Source organism: Scylla paramamosain, chromosome 15, assembly GCF_035594125.1.
Source record: "Scylla paramamosain isolate STU-SP2022 chromosome 15, ASM3559412v1, whole genome shotgun sequence".
In the NCBI taxonomy this organism is placed as follows: Eukaryota; Metazoa; Arthropoda; class Malacostraca; order Decapoda; family Portunidae; genus Scylla; species Scylla paramamosain.
The window spans coordinates 11,841,012-11,846,011 of NC_087165.1; the positions used below are offsets into that span (position 1 = coordinate 11,841,012).

The window sequence follows — 5,000 nt, forward strand, 5'->3', positions numbered from 1 at the left end:
TCTCACACACATAGTTGCCACAATAGTTAGTTGCTCATGTGGTGATCATTAGTCATGATTCCACACTCCCATATCACTCATGATCTTTTAGCGAAACACATCAAAAAGTCTGCTGACTATTTTCCTTCAATGCTGATAAATATTAACATTTATGGCAGCCTTGAGTCTCCCTCTCCCATTTCCTTGATTTAGCCTGTGTTTCTGTTTTGGGGTGTTCAGGGGCATATACGTACTTAGCCGAGCCCAGTTCAGATCTCACTCCTTTGAATGCAGCCAATCATATCCTCAGCCACTACACTACGCATCCTTTCGTCCCAGCTGTACCACTGAGAACTGTATCCTGCCGGAATTATGCTTCTGTCTGTTCCTAGTAACTGTCAGAATTCTGTTTCCCTCTGCATGAGGACAATTCTTTGGGATCCCTGTCGCTGATCTGTTTTTTTGTGTTCTTTAACATGTGTCAGTATGATTTATTGGGTTCCATCATTTGTAATTTTTTTTATACAGAAAGCTCTGCTTTATCCTGACAGATTTGAACATAACCTAATACAGTTACATGAACCATTCTGTGGCTAGTATTCCGTAAGAGCTAAAAGCAGCTCTGAGTTCTCTAAAAGTGTCTTGCAGTGCTCTGTGTGCCCCCGGTGTGGTGGTGACAGGCGTGTGGGTGTGGTCATTGCAGAGCCCTGCGGACGACCCTTTTGTGCGGCCTCCCTCAGGTGGTCCTGTCAAAACGAAACGATGCCGCATACCGCTGGGTGACGGACGAAACCAAGTATAAGATGGACTGAAGTTGTAGAGGACAAGATGGAAGAGCAAGTGAGTACCATCCTGCAATCTCCGCCGCCTTTGACCTCACAGGGATGGATCTGACCTCGAGTGAAGTAGACAGTGACTAACTAAAGGCCTAAAGTAGCTGGACATGTGCCCCTGGCTTAATAAGGTGCCTCTTGGCCTTCCCTAGATGGACCTTGCTGCGTGTCATTTGGAGTGGACTAACTAGGACCACTAAAAGTGTTCTTTAAGTGCTTTGTAGCTGGAGCCCAGGGCCTCATATACCGTGGAATGCCTTATATGAGAACTGGCATACCTCTGGGCTCTCCAGAATCTCAATTTCATCAGTTCTGATCCAGAAAACCATCTGTGGCTTGGCATAACTTTCCTTGAGTTCTGTGCCTGGCAACATTTCACGGAAAGCAAACATTGGAGATGTATCAAACTTATAATTTAGATTACTTTCATGTAGTATTTAGTTAACCTTTACAAGGCACCTGTTTGGCTAGTTCGTCGAAGTTTCTAACATAGAATTTATTAATCTTTCTTAGATAACCTTTCTTAGATAACTTGTTGGAACCTTAAAGAGATGTATTACGAGGTTTCTTGATACTCCTTTGAAACAGTTCAAGTTGTATGAAGCAGGAAATACAGAAACAAAGAGAATTCTTGAGTTTACCAATAAAATGTGTGAAAGAATAAAGATAATGGTTAACGTTTTGCCTTATTTAGGTGAACAGAATAGGGATGAGGGTAAGTATTGTGCAGCAAGGCTGCGGGAAGGGAGACGGCAGGCATGCAGTTAGCAAGTTCAGAAGAGCAGTAACCTAAGAAGTAATGGTAGAATGTGATAAGAGATGCAGTGTTACGGTGGTGAGTGAGATAATTAATACAACCTGTTAGCAGGAATGAATCAATGAGACAAAAAGCTTCACTTCTCATATTTGGCTGTTTAACAAGAGAAGAGATGTGAAATTTCAAGTTGAGATATTTAGTGAAGGACAGTCCAGGTATGCTCAGTGTAGAGGATGATAGTCGACAACTATCCCCTCTTTTTTACTTTTCGCTGATGAAGAGATTTTAGTTGTCTGGAAGGTAGCAACGAGTTGATAGATGAATATGACTTAAGTTTTAGGCATTGAACAGTACAAAGTTTGACCCATACTGAAATAATAGAAAGATCAGAACTTGTCTTCTTCACCTGAGCTGTTTTATTCCAGCTGAGTTTAACCATTGGCTGATGATGTTAAGAATTTCAGGGTAGAGTCATTAGTGTAAGAAGTTTAACAGGTAATTTTTAAATAAAGGTAATGGAATAGGTGATACGACAGAGCCCTGTGGAAAACAGCTGTTAATAGATTTAGGAGAAAAATAGACACTGTCTACTAATGTACTGATAGAACAGCCAGAAAGGACATAATGAGAGAAATGTGGAGAGAGATGGATAGGAACCGTATTAGTTAAGTTTAGATATTAAACAATTGTGCCAGACTCAGTCAGAAGCTTTTTTATATGTAAAGCAGGACCCCTAAGAAAGGATGACCAGAATAAACAAGGAAAGATTGAAGGCTATCAGTGGATAACTTTATATGAAATACATATTGAAGACCACGAATATGGCAGAAGTTAACATACTTAGGGAAAGTTAGAAGGCGTATCAAAACACCTCGGGTTAATATCCGAAGGCCAGCCTGGCCTGGAGACATATATGGTTCCCTTCTCAGATGGAGATCACACACATACATACACACACACTATATATATATATATATATATATATATAATATATATATATATATATATATATATATATATATATATATATATATATATATATATATATATATATATATATTTATATATATATATATATATATATATATATATATACGAGTATATATATATATATATATATATATATATATATATATATATATATATATATATATATATATATATATATAATATATATATATATATATATATATATATATATATATATATATATATATATATATATATATATATATATATATATATTAGCCTTGTGTTTTAGTTCATTGATTCTCTAAAAGCCAGTTCGAGATATTTTGATTCTAATAAAGAAATTATATGTTCAAGTTTTGTTTGTGGTTTTGTATATCCCACCAGGTGATGGTCCTTACAGGAAGTATTTTTTAGTAACACAGTTATATTATTTTTACCTTAATCTTTCCTGATTCTATACTAAAGGATTTTTTTTATTTTTATTAATTTACATAACCAACCTCGTCTTTTATTTCATAATTCCTCGAAATAATGACGCTCCAATATGGACTACTACTGCTGGTGTTTTTCGTGAATCGTTTCATTATAAGCTGGGTTTCGTCTGCCCATCTGCACATTGGTTGAGTTTAGTTCAATAATTTGCAGCTTTCACTAATGTGTGATTTTTTTTTCCTCTTTCATCCACTGGCTTAATAGCATCAGTAATATTAGTTTCTTTCTATTTGAACTTGTATAAAGAAATCTTACTTCTTCCTCAGCTTAAGTCGGTTTGGTGGTGAGCTTTATCCTTCAAGCTGCACTGTGGGTATTTATTTATTTATTTATGTATTTAGGAATTTGACTGAGTTTTATAAGAAATACCAGATAACTTTTCTCTTTCAATATATTGCCCTAAATTATTGGATCTTAACTTAGTTCATGAGTTTTTAAATGTGTGTCTCAAAAATTTGTTTAGAATTGGCGCTGTCAGTCAAAGGAAGAGAGAGAGAGAGAGAGAGAGAGAGAGAGAGATGAGAGAGAAGGAGAGAGAGGAGAGAGAGAGAGAGAGAGAGAGAGAGAGAGAGAGAGAGAGGTTAGTGCTTAGAACATTCTCATCCGGTTTCATCAGTTATCTTCTCGCAGTTTTCCTTGCTTTATGCTGTAATCCAGCCCTTAGCATTCCCGGACTTTCAGCTCACATTTTTTCCTCGTAGTTCCTGCTCCTTTTTTCTTCACCCTACACATTCCCATTCCCTTTTTCTATACCGCAGAAACAGGAGAAGCTGCGCAGGCCCTGCTCTTGTGCGCAAGTTGGTGAGTAGCGGATACAGTGTCCTTGTCTACATCGGTGGCCGGAACAGTTACTGATCTAAACCCTTAATTTGTTTGTTACTTAATTTCTAACTGACACTGCTAACAACTTACCGCGCTCCGTGTAGCTGCGCTCGACACGCCCGTCACTTCGGCTCGGCACAAATGGACCTCCTCTGAGTGGTGATTTGAGGTGTCTCAGAGGGAGAGGGTGTACGTACTCTATAAGTGGTCATATTTTTTTTCTTATTATGATATAAAATATTGTGTAATATGCAAGAATTTTTACACTTTTTAGAAGTTTAAATTGTTATCACGAATACTTGCTACTTTTCGGTAGTAGCACACCGCCCTCCTGGAAAAGTGCCATCGAGATCGTCAGCAACACGTGCAGAGAAAGAAGAGTGAAACTAAGCTGCACCTGTTCTCTCCCCCGACGGCGTGGGGGTATAATTTTCTTGAACTCACCCCTGAACAACATTAATGTTTGTAGCGTTTAGTTTATTTAGTGTTTAGTTATTCGGTCAAGTGAGTTCTGGTTTGGTGTCAAAGTCATTCGCAGCACGGCAATGAACATCAGCCACTTGAGTGTTTCTTAAAGTAATGTAAAAGTAAAACCCGTGTGTACAGTAGATGATAATCTAAACTTAACAAATCACCCCTACTTATGTGGGGCTGACGGGAGCTTTCCTCCTCGCGAGACTCATAAGGTTTGGGTGGCTAATAAATATCGTTGTGCCACCTGTTTTTTGGCACTGTTTAGATTTTAAATTTAGCAGCAGTTTTCTCATGTTCACCATTGTTGTAGTTTCTGGATATATTTGTAGTCTGAATCTAACCTCATTTACAACCTCAATAACATCTGGCAAACACAAATCTCCTCAGTCGGTCATGAGCCGACATTTGTATAGCCTTGTATTAGCAACGTAACGAAAGATGCCAAACACTTCTACGATTCAACCTGTTTACCTAGCACAACCAGGAACTAACAGCGGGTGAGGTGGAGCATGTGTGTGCAGAGTGGTTGGGTTGACCTGCATGACAACAAACGTGGCGTTGGGGTTGAGCAGGTGGCCCTTGACCCTCACTCACTTACCCGGCCAACACGTAGGGCGGGCCATCTGCAGTGTACCCTTAGTAACACAAGAGTGACTCGCATGCAAGTTTTT

The 5,000-nt window shown here is 38.5% G+C and overlaps 1 protein-coding gene across 14 annotated transcripts in view; it reads left to right on the forward strand.

The window, feature by feature from the left end:
- LOC135107438 (leupaxin-like) overlaps positions 1 to 5,000 on the forward strand; it is a 95,709-nt gene that overhangs the window by 73,314 nt on the left and 17,395 nt on the right. For 2 of the 14 annotated variants that reach the window (XR_010271777.1, XR_010271778.1), the window contains exon 6: positions 3,792 to 3,834. The exons of 9 other annotated variants lie outside the window; for them this stretch is intronic. The gene's annotated coding sequence lies outside the window, so the exon portion shown is untranslated. Of the gene's footprint in view, positions 2,546 to 3,791; positions 3,835 to 5,000 lie in introns of those variants that run through there. 3 more of the 14 variants (XR_010271779.1, XR_010271780.1, XM_064017300.1) reach the window with 3 other exon arrangements.